Source organism: Amyelois transitella, chromosome 13 (assembly GCF_032362555.1).
Source record: "Amyelois transitella isolate CPQ chromosome 13, ilAmyTran1.1, whole genome shotgun sequence".
Lineage (NCBI taxonomy): Eukaryota > Metazoa > Arthropoda > Insecta > Lepidoptera > Pyralidae > Amyelois > Amyelois transitella.
In genome coordinates this window covers 5601238-5614112 of record NC_083516.1, presented here as the reverse complement: position 1 = coordinate 5614112, position 12875 = coordinate 5601238, and the positions used below count along the sequence as shown (strand labels likewise).

Sequence of the window (12875 nt, the reverse complement as noted above, 5' to 3'; positions counted from 1 at the left end):
TTTTAATAAGTATTACCTTAAAAAAGTCTGTAGGTAAATAATATTAAACCCTACTGATCTCAAAAAATAACTAGGTATATTCTATTGCGATCATGGCTCAAGATTTTTTTTCCATCTCGATGCCAGCTTTACTCTGTTAGTGTTGTGTACTATATGACTAACAACGCACACATAAACAATAATGCACTGTTTTACCTAAACACGAGCGGATGATTTTTGTGAAATGGCTCTTAACAAATGCTTAAATTTAATAAGTCTCTTTATAAAATATAAAAGAGGACACTAACTGATGTTATCAACGAGCAGCCCACACTGTTGGGTCTATAGATTTAAAATTTGTGATGAAGGTTCCATAAGAAAAGTCAAGGGGTTCACTAATAGGGAATTCCACGAAATTCTTGCAGGAACGAAAATAAACGGGATATTTTAAATGTATAATAAGTGCCAGTTGCGTTTTTGCCGTTGCAGACTGTAAAAGTCAATCAAAGGAAAGGCTAATAAACTTGGGATTCATTTTGAGGCGAAAGGCTAGCGACCTGTCAGTATTTGAATCTCAATTCGGAACCGAGATGATGGCAGGCGGTAACGGAAGGACGGTCGTTGAACTGATTGGAATACAAAAATAACACGTAGGTATTTTTTTGTCCATGTATATTTTGTATATTATTTAGGTACATATGTATATCCCGTGTGGTTCCCGGCAGCAATAAAAAAAAGAATAGGACTACTCCATGTCGTTCCCATGGATGCCGTAAAAGGTGACTTAGGGATAGGCTTATAAACTTGGGATTGTTCTTTAAGGCGATGGGCTAGCAACCTGTCTATATTTGATTCTCAATTTTATAAAATTAAGCCAGTGTGTCAGCCTTCCGACTAGAACCCCTCCGGTGCAACATTCCTGCCATTTTGAGTTTAAGTTAACTTGAAACAAAAATATAAAGCTATAACTATACGTCGTTACGTCGGTCTTACTTAGAAAAATGTGTTAGCAATAAAATTACATTTCTTTCTACTTTAAATATTAGGTATGGAGTTTGTAATGAAGGTTGACAAGGTAACTATATCATGAAAGAAATATTTTTGATATAAGTTGTCTAGATATAAACTGGAGTACTAGCTACTAGTACATTGCATTTTCAAAAATTTAATTCGATGATTTTGCTTACATTTACTGTAACGATCAAATATTATCAAAGCATGAGCTGAAAATTTTGAATTTTTTCATTTAAGTAAGCATCCAAATGAAGAAAAGGTTAAAAAAAATAGTCAAAATGTAAAAAAAAAACAAATACTATTTATTGTTTAAACTCGAACCGGAGGCATATATGCCTTTTTGTAGGTATGTGAATTCCGCTAATGCGAAATTAAAACCTATTTATTATACTATATTTACACAATTTAATAATTTTTACATTAAAATAATTTTTACATTAAAAAAGTGTCAGATCGTGAAAGAAACAAAATAACCAAAACATCTTATATTACATATCAACAAGTTAGGCGACACTGACTAAAGGGTACGGTGTATATGGTTGGAACTCATGTAACTGATTCGAGATCAGATGGTGCTCAGTGAACGCTCGGTCTTCTTTCACTTTCAGCAATATTAAATCCATAACTGCACGAGCATCTTCTAAAGCGGAATGGCCTGCACTGCTTTGCTGTATTTTTCGTCCTAATAATTCTTCAGAAAGAACACGCAGAGAGCGACGCATCGGCAATCCTCTAGCATGAGGATACATCGCACAGGTATCAACGACTGCTGTATGCAATAATTTCAACACTTTGAAATCATTCTCCAGGGCATGTCCAACCAATATCGTATCCGTGCCAACAAATTCAAAAAGATCATTCTGTACATCTCGCAGTGTCTTGGTCGCGTGCTGCAAGTTGCGCGGCCTGATGCCCGAGAATCTAGTGTTATAACACAGTATAGACGAACTTGGTCTCACATAAGTTTGGTACACAAGTTGGCCATTTACATCTACGACCGCCACACTAGCTAACTCCAGTCCTGCGGTTGTATAACACATCTCTGTGTCTATTGCATACACCCCTCCGCGGTGCGAGCGTGGCCGAACATATCCTTCGAGTGGTCCATTCATACCAGGATTAGTTCCGTTCCATACATGAAAAATGCTTAAAGCGCAACCTTTGGAACCAAAACCTTCGTTGCAGCAAGCGTAATATCCATCCGCTACACGACCCCAATGATAGGAGCAGAAGCCCTGGGTTAAATATTCACCGTCACGGGTCATATGAAACACTTTACAACAGCGAACACATAAATGTTCCACTTCTTCAGTTGCTTTTTCACTGTCCAAGCGCGGAGTAGATCCCGTTGAAATTACGCCACTGTTAGTTTCCGAACCGGGCATAAATTCAGGCGCATTCACATTCCAGGAGGTGAATATTGTAGGTCGTGGCGGCGGCGCATTCATGTACATCACAGCTTTTGTAGTTTGGCGCCATTTCTACGGGGTAACCAAGCTCCCACATCTGTGTACGCGAAAGCAGATGGGGTTGTAGGGCTGCTGTTAGTTCCTCCATTAAGATGGTCTGCGCAGACGGCGGTGAAGGCGGCCACGGCGACGCCGACATATCATTCTTGATCTGTTGCCAACGGTCTGCGGTGCTGGCGTTGTCTGCTGTCGATAAGGCACCCTCCTCTTGACATAACGAACCGTAATATTGCTCACAAAAGTTTTGCATTTTCATTCGCTGCTTAACAGTTAAAAGTGATAGATTTGGGCTCTGAGGTTACTACGCGTGGACACTTGGGACGCTTACTAGTGTACTGAACGCTTACTGTTCTTGTTGAAAGGCACCATCCCTTGATGCGTCAGAACCGAATTCTTTAACGAGGTAATGTCGACAGATGGTCGTAATTACGGGTCATAACTACAATAGAACCAACCACTCCAAATCTTATCGTACTAAGAAAAAAAATAATAAGGATAATAAAAATAGACAATGCAGGTTTGAACACGTCACTAATTGTACGCATCACCGCTATTGTGCTCGAAGCGTAAGCATTGATTTACTTAGTTTGAAATATTTTTATTGCTTTTTTGCTTACATTTACCGTAATGATCAAATATTATAAATGCATGAGCGGCAAATTTTTTAATTTTAGTAAGCATCCCGATAAAGAAAAGGTTAAAAAAAATTCAAAATGTCCAAATACATAAATAACATTTATTGTTATTATATGAGTTGATCATATTAGGGGCACATGCCTCTTTTTAGGTATGCGAATTCCGCCAATGCGACCTATAAACCTCTAATTTTTACTCAATTTACACAATTCAATAATTTTTACATTAAATGCGTGTCAGATCGTGAAAGAAACAAGATAACAAAACCATCTTATTTATCATATCAACAAGTTAGGCGACACTGACTAAAGGGTGCAGTGTAAGTGTAATTGGAACTCATGTAACTGATTCGAGATCAGATGGTGCTCTCTGAGCGCTCGGTCTTCTTTCACTTTCAGCAGTATTAAGGCCTAAGGAATGGCCCGCAATGCTATGCTGTATGTTTCGTCCTAATAATTCTTCAGAAAGATCACGCATAGAGCGACGCATCGGCAATCCTCTAGCATGGGGCATCTGTATGCAATAATTTCAACATTTTGAGATCATTCTCCAGGGCATGTCCAACCTTGAAGATTATTCTGTACATCTCGCAAAGTCTTGGTCGCGTGCTGCACGTTGCACGGCCTGATGCTGTGTTATAACACCAGATTCTCGATCTGATGTTATAATACGGTACCCATAGATGAACTTGGCGTTACATAAGTTTGCTCTTGACACATGTAATTTCAAATAGTTTATTATAATTTAAATGTGCACTTTTTTTTTAAAAAAAGATGACATTAAATGAAATAAGTAAGTAATAAATAAAATACGGCATTGATGGCTTTAACCATCAATATTGATACATAAAATCGCGCCTCATTTCCGGAAAGGTAGGCAGAGAGAGAGATCGTTCGTCGTTATCTACGCATAATAATATTTCTGGGATCGATAAACGAGAACAAATGGTCAGTTAAGTCTTAGTTAAAACGGAGTTTAACTGATGAACCGTAAATAGCGCTATTGGTTCGATAACTGTCAAATTTCGTTTCTGAACATCAGTTCATCAGTTTAATTCAGTTTAAACTAAAGTAAACTGACGATTTATTTTCGTTTATCGATTCCATAACTTTATTTGACGTTTGGACTTTGATAAAGTGATAAATTAGTTCTTAAATTTGTTATTATTATTATTAACTAGCTATTACCTGCAGCTTCGCTCGCGCGAATTTAGCACCTACAAAAGAATATAGATTGTTCGCAAATTCCACGGGAAATAGGTTTTTACCGTGATGAAAAGTATCTTATACGACCTTCTCCAGACTGTTAATTATATACATGTGAAATTTCAAGATAATTGATTGGTTAAATATATAACGCGTGAAAAGACAAACTAGAAGAAATAAAATTTATTAGTACTCTCTCTGTACCTAGAAACTTACCAATATTTTAAAGACCACGCGAGAGCCTCGATCAACGCATTCACGTACAGGTTATATAGAAACGGAGAGCTTAGCCCCCCTGTCTTACACCACATTCCATCCTGTACGGCTCAGAAAAGGTAGACATCCATTTAATAGTGTTAATTTGATTTGCGTACCAAAACTTAAATAAGTTTGTAAGTTCCTTAGGGGCTTTTGTGTCCTCCAGTTTCTGCCATAGCAGGTCATAAGACACCAAATCAAAAGCCTTGGACAGATCAAGGAAACACCCATTCACTGCAGTTCTGCGACGCGTGTAGTACGACACGGTTTGCTTTTGACTCAGTATTGCACTCTCTGTGGACAGGTGTGACCTAAATCCGAACTGATTGTCGTGCAATTTCAGATATTTATTAAGCTGAGCATTAAGCATGTCCAATATTTTCGCCGCAATGGTTGCCACCGAAATGGGTCTGTAGTTTGCCCTATCTGCCAGATCACCCGTCTTATTTTTGACAATTGGTATAACAATCGTACGCATAAGACCCCCCGGCAAGTATGGGTGGCTAACACACAGCGAAAATAAAAGAGACAGCACTCTGGAAATGTGGGAGCCCGTGCGTTGAAGATGCTCAATGCTGAGCCCATCGTGACCTGGTGACTTTCCACGTGACATTGACCCTAACACATAGTTTACGTCTTTTGCACTAAACTGCATGTCTACTTTCTCACCGATGGGCACAGCACTGCGCTCATTCCGCGAGGGACCCAACGATGACGTAACTGGAAAAGATTCTCTGAAAAGATCAGCAATCTCTTTCGGGTCGCTCACCCCCTCTACACCGACTGGTTGGCACGGCCGCGGCGTCAATTTTTTGGTTTCCTTCGAAAAAGAACCAAACTCTTTCTTATTATGTTGAGTCGTGAGTTTCTCCATATTTTTATTAAATCCTTATGGTTATGACACTACTTAAGACGCGATTTAAAAAAGTTTCGGGTCACACACATGTCATTAAAAAAATTTCCTGATTCCGGTTTGCCATTAAGTAGCCAAATTTGAAACCGCAGCCTGGCCTCCCGGTGAGCTGGCTTAACATGTTAGTTCCACCCTGTTTCTGACTGACGTCCCTTACACTTACACTGATAACTACGAGTCACAGCGGCCGCCCTACTTAAGAGAGCCTATTATTTCGCTATACAACTTATCGATAGCCTGTTTATGACTATGTTCATCACAGTAACAGCCCGCGCACTGTATAAATATGTCAGGAAAATTGACTAACTTAAGCATTTTATTACATTCATTTTGGTACAATATTTTTTCATTATCGGTTCTATGACCCCATCCAAATTTATTCTTCACAGTGTTTGTTTGTGAATGGTTCAGTTTTTTGCTAACTATATTGAGATTACATTGTAATATTAGGGGCAAATGATCTGACCATAAGACATCATACCTGACATACACATCTATATATACAAAACAAAGTCGGCTTTGTTACAACACTTATAACTCGAGATCTGCTGGACCAATTTTCATGGTTTTTGATTTGTTGGATTTGTCTCCGCCCCGAATAGCAGAATATATCTTAAAAATACTGAAAAATTGACGAATACTTGAAAAATGCGTTATTTTCCCTAAAAGATCTTTAATTTCGGAGCTGTCAAATATTAGTGTCAAAATCTGTAAGTAATGATTGGCATTTATGAGTCATGTGGCATGAATGTGTGGGCATTGATGATTCAGTCACCTTCGTTCCATTATACCTATATTAGATTCGAGCTTTTACATATCTCTTTAGCAATAAAATTTTAAATATTCCGAATTCCGGTGGAATTCCGACGGTTCCGTTACGGTTTACAACACTTACTGGATAGCCCGTGTAAATAGGGCCTATCCTGCGGGGAGCGTAACCGAAAAGAAAAGTATGAGAAAAAGGAAATGGAAAGATATAATATTATTCAAGGCTAGACGACCGTATAACTAGGCAGTTTAAAAGATACTCACCAACATCCACCGTGCAGGAGAAATCCTCGCAGTGAGGCTGACCAGGGCTCTGGGAGGCTTCTAAGTTCTGCCGGCCGGCTATTGTAAAGTCCTTGAATATTACTGATTACACCAAATGTCTGTATGTTCACTTCACAAATCGAAGTAGTATAATGACTAACGACTAAATAAAACTCATAAATTAACAGTTCCAGTCGAAGATCAATTAAAAGAACGGAGAAGAGAAAAATTCGGAAGATTCCGACATTAAAGATATTGGCATGTTTTTAAAAAGAAAAACAACACACTATCGCTCATGTGGCCAGTCAGACGCTAACCAAAGAGGCCTTCCGCATTAGGTTTTTAGAAGGAGGTACCTCGCCACTACCTAGATGGTGCTAGCCTTGAATGAAAAACCTAAAGATATGGGTAAATAAAAATAAAAATGAAAAGATGGGACATATCGGTCCAAACATTCTCCCCGGCTTGGAAGTTCAAAGAACTTTCAAAGAAAATTAAGTTCGATTATAGGTATTAATTATTGAAATATATGTTAAGAGAGAACGTGGCTAAACCAAGAGACAATTAAACCATTAACGTAATTTAAAATTAAAGTATAATGCAAATGTATTTGAAGTGATTTATTGAGTTGATAAAGGATATAATTTAACAACCGGTCTTTTATATACACCATATTTTGTTTTAACTAAGGCAACTCTGACAATTCCATCATTGCCCGGATATACTTTTGTGATTAAATCTATAGGCCAAGTAAATGGAGCGAAGTGAATGAGATGAGACCCGAAATAAGTATTACTTTTTTTAAGTTTAAATCTTACGACAGTTCTAGCATCTAATATCCCGAACTTTAGTTTAAGAATGTAAATAATTAAACCGAAACAAAGAAGTTTATCAGCTTTGATTAACTTTATATGCTTATAGAAAAGGACACTGTGAACGACACGTTGTAAAAGTATTTCACATATTAAATGTGCCTTAATATTTATAACTGACACCTTCTTTTTGAAACGCAATATATAAAACGTAGTACGCAAAAGTTTCTCCCAGGAAGAAAAACGTTTAGAGAACTCATATAAAACAATCTTCAGCGATTCATTTTGATAAGTTAAAACATTGACTTTGAGTTCAGATAAAGAATCCATATTTGGTGGGTTGATAAACCAAGGAAGGTAATTCCACCACAAGCTATTGGAAATCAATAATTCAGCATATAGTATGACTGGGGCATTTAGGTACACCTTGAACATCGAGTGAGCGAGCTACAATAGAGAGGATATTCCTCTTAGTACATTTATCATGTACATCGCAAACAGTAACAAACAACTTGTCATCACCAGGCTCCCACGCGAGACCTAACACCTTGGAAAAATTCCCCCCATTAGAAATATTCACCGTACTTCGGTGAAACTCGGGTAAGTGGGACAACAGCTCAGAAGAGTTGCTAGTCGACTTGACAAGGTCGAAAGATCCTGCCTTAAATAGGGAAACCAATTGTTTGGACAAAGAAACTGCAATTTTATCATTAGGCACTGAATAAACTAAATCGTCTATATGAAGCCTACTCTTAGAAGCAGCGACTGCTTCAGGAAACTCATGAGACGTACCCTCGGCTAACTGCTTAACAGTTCTCATAGTGAGATAAAGGCTTGACTTCAGTCCAAAAGGTAAAGGACTGAATTGAAAAGCACGATTAGGTTCGTTCTCATTGAACCGAAACAAAATACGCCAATATTTCCGATCATTTTCGGGATTTTTAATTTGTAAATACATTTGTTTCATATCAGCCGTCATAGTTATTGGAAACAATCGAAAATCAATAAGTAATAAAAATATGTCCGCCTGTAAATTAGGGCCAACGTTAAAGATATCATTCAGAGAAAGACCAGTATGAGTTTTAACAGTAGGATCCAAAACTATACGAGGCATAGGCTTGTTGCTTGGCTGCACGAATAACCCCGTGGTGAGGAATGTAATAGCCCTCAACATTTAAAGAAGATTGGGGAACTTCAGATAAATAGTCATTATCGATGTAATCATGCATTACAGATGTGTAATTCTCCCTTAACCCGGGAGTATGTTTAAATTTTCGCTCTAAAGCCATAAATCGACGAAGAGCAATAGCCCTTGAATTACCTAATTCTGAAGGCGTGCGACAGAACGGCAGAGAAACGGAATAGCGACCACACTTGTCACGTGACACTGAAGATGTGAACAAATTCTCACATTCAGTTTCTTCCGGACTTAAATATTTAATCTGCGGTATCTCCTCTGACTCCCTAAATTTCTGAAGGACATCGTTAAGAGCGAACCCAGTGAACGAAGGAACAGAGGATGTTTTGGGTACATCACCCATCAAAAGGTAGTAGGTAGGTAGTCAATACAGCGGGTGGCGCGCTAGTGCCTGATTCAACTCTGTCACCTAGGTAAATATAGGGGAATAGCTGAGCGCCAAGGATTAAGTGTATATCCCCGGGAATGTTCCAGGTAAGGTCAGCCAAACAAATATTTTCTAAATGAGTAAAATCCGATTTATCAATAAAACAGGATGGCATGGCAATTCATCCGTAAGACAATCAACCACTAATGCACTAATTTGGTATGACTGTTTGCTGTCTACACGAGACTCAATATTTAAAACAACATGCCCATGAATAGGACGTGTTGACATACCAATTCCCTTAACAAAAGAATTACTTAATGGAATTATTGGTAAGTTCAATAATTTGCAAGTGTCGGTTGTTATAAGGTTATTCATTGAAGCATTTTCAATTAAGCAACGAAGCAACATCTTACTCGCATCCCTACCCTTAGCGTAGACCTGTGCCGTAGCTAGCAAAATAGCGCTCGAATGCACTTTAGTATTAAAAGACATCGAAGCGGCATCGGTAAACAAAGATGACGTCATAGGGGCGGGTTGATACGGCGGGTTCTGCGCGCCAATGGCGGAGTTCATTCTCAGGTTCGAAACATTCTCTACGACCTGACAAGCGGGCCGCTGACTAGTGCACGCGCACTCGACTCGAGATGAAGAATCAGTTTTACCGACTTGCGAAGTTTGGAAATGAGTTTTGCTTTTAATAGCATTTTGCTCAGAATTATGTACTCTATCGAAATGCAACAAAGTATGGTGTCGCTTGTTACATAATCCGCAAACAGCTGACGAATTACAATTGGAAACAGTGTGGTTTAATCCACAACAGTTAACACAACCGTTCTTAGATTTAATAAAATCATATCTACTTTTGGGTGAATCTAAATTGCGGAAAGATGAACAGTGATACAAGGCATGCTTATTGCCATGACAACAAGGGCATTTCTCAAGTGACACGGAATCAACAGTGTTGTCACTATGAGACAACAACGTGTATGTATTCTTCTTACGCGAGTTATTAGAAGACTGAGAAAGAGGTTTATTGACGTTCGAATTTTTAGAGCTTAAATTATTTGAACGTTGTAATATTTAAACTTGATCACGAATAAATGTAACTAAATCATCAGAGGACGGTATTTCTTTCTCACGTACCGATAACTCGAAAGCTTGTACAGATTGTGTGTCTAAATTACGTAATGCACAATTAAGGAAAATAAAATCAGACAATTCCGAAATCCCTAACTGTTTTAATGCTAATATAGAAGCAGAGTATTTCTCAATGAATATCTCTAAGCTCTGTGCAGTATAAGAAGTATTTTTCAAATCAAAAATATTAGACAAATAATGTGCACCTAGCGTGCGTTTATCTTGGTATCGTTTAACTAAGCTATCCCATATTATTCTATAGGTTTCGCCAGTAGGTACGATTCCGGCCGTGATCTTGAGGGCGTTGTGCGTTAATTTACCTATTAAATATTGCACCCGCTGAGAATCTGACAATTGAGTATTATTGTGAATATTAGATTTAAATGACTCATAAAAAATAAGCCAGTTCTCAGTACGTCCATCGAAACTAGCGATCTCAACGGCAGGAAGTTTAATATGAGTTTTATACTTACATTTTGATACCGTGGGCTCCTTGACCTTGACTTCGTCATTTACGTTATTACGAACACGTTTGATACGACAGTACAAATCGTCAAAGACGGCCAACTCTTGATAATTAGGAACAAATTTAGGGTTATCTTCCAGCATTAGCAAATTAATTTTATCAATTATTTTTTCAAAATTACCACGCAAATCGTCAATTGTCTCTGACGTGGCCATGAAACTTTCACAGGATTTTAATGTATAACTAGTAACTTTCTTTGAAAGTTCAAATATATCACTAATACGGGAAAAAAGCATTTGTTTTTTAGAATTCAAAAGGGCAATTTCGGGATTATTCTCCATTACATCGGATAAAGCCATTATGGAGATAGAAATGAAATAAATGAAGTCTTGTGGTATTTCACAAAACCAATAAATAATTATTATTGATTATTTCGGTATAAAATAATATCAGAAAACCGAAAATAACGTTAAGGGGATATGATTAAAATTATGCAATTATGACAAATTTTATAATATGGCGACAGGTGAAATCACTTTGTCGAATTTCCGTACCAATAATTACGTACGAATAATAATTACGTACGAATACTCAACGAGGTATTTCCTACCTTATACGCATAAATTATCCTAATGAGAATAATATTAAATAAAGATGGAATAGTATTAAAATGAGAAAATGCTAATAATTATGCACTTTCTTTGGAAAACAAAATGGCGGTCGCCCTAAGGAATTTACGTGCCAATTATAGTTGCGCACTATATTTCAAAAGATTGACCTAAACCAGTTCGTATCCGTGCTACCCTCTTTAATACCTACTTCGATATTGCTGATTATCGTTATTAGCATCACATCTAGATGTATTCAAGCTATGAGATTCATTCAATGTTGAGTTATGAAATTGCTTAACTAACTGGCTTAACGTTGCATATGTACCTACTTGTAATGTTTTCAATCTCCGCTGACATTCGTGTAAGATCTTTCAACAGTTTAGTGCAGTCTAGATGATCAAATGTGACCGGCGGGGGTTTTTCCAGTTGTCTCGCAACAAACACCGGCAGATTTTCTGGATCTGTTGATTTGAACAGCATAATTGTGTCATCCATATTACGGGATTCTTTTCCTTTTCTTTTTCGCTGTATTTTGCGTCGCTCCGTAGGTACTTACTGCACTAAATAGCAACTACTTTGAGTTTTTTATTTTTTTTACCCGTAAAAGCCGACACACAAATTCTCACTAGAGACTCCCCATCTATTAACGATATTTTATTTTGAATATACGATAACATTTCATCAATCACTATATTACAAACGTTACACTTAACTATGTCCGTCATTTTTACGTAAATTACGATAGCTCCGTACAAAAATCTTAAATCTTTGAAAAATCTTAAAATCTTTGAAAAAATTGTCACTATGCAGCTATTTGATGCTCTGAAGAACGTTATATCTCCTAACCAGCATGGATTTTTCAAAAGTAGAAGCGTAGAAACTAATATGGCTGCTTTTGTTGATCATCTGTCAAATGCTATGGAAAAAGATATGCAGATAGATGTCGTGTACACTGACTTTTCTAAAGCATTTGATAAAATCAGCCATAATTCATTAATTTTAAAACTTGGGAAAATCGGTGTGCATGGCAACTTACTCAGGTGGGTCGACTCTTATATAAGAAATCGAAGTCAGGCTGTATGTGTTAAAGGGTTTTGTTCTGGTTTCTTGCCTATCCCGTCAGGTGTACCACAAGGTTCTCACTTAGGACCGTTACTGTTTACTGTATATATTAATGATTTGGAGGTTTATCTCGAAAATACTAATCAACTATTCTACACTGACGATACAAAAATTTTTCGAGTTGTTGCTAGTGTTGATGATTGTAATAAGATCCAACAAGATTTAGATTCACTGTGCGGGTATTGTGGTCATAATCAGTTATTCCTAAATATCGAAAAGTGCCGGGTGATAACATATACTCGTAAAAAGAATTGTATTAAATATAATTATAATCTTAATCATACTCCGTTGACCAGGGTTGACTCACTTCGAGATTTAGGAATCATGATGGACAGTAAACTAAGCTTTAAAAATCATTATGATCACATTATCCGCGGAGCTTTCAAAAATCTCGGCTTTATTAATAGAATCTCCAAGCCCTTTAAAAATCGTGACACTATCAAGATCCTCTATTTCAGCTTTGTAAGATCCATTTTGGACTTTTGCAGTAGCATCTGGAATCTTAATTATCAGGTTGATGTGGATGCAATTGAGAGAGTGCAAAAGAAATTTTTGAAGATTCTTAACTTTAGAACATGCTTAATAAATACCTCTTACAATGATTCCCTTGTTCACCATAAGCTACTTTCCCTAGAAGATCGTCGAACTCAATT

At 37.3% G+C, this 12875-nt stretch overlaps 1 protein-coding gene and 1 pseudogene across 1 annotated transcript in view; both read right to left on the bottom strand.

Moving 5' to 3' along the window:
• LOC106132098 (transducin beta-like protein 2) overlaps positions 1-12875 on the bottom strand; it is a 178945-nt gene that overhangs the window by 36733 nt on the left and 129337 nt on the right. The window lies entirely within an intron of this gene.
• Positions 1497-2712, bottom strand: LOC132902407 (exonuclease GOR-like; annotated as a pseudogene).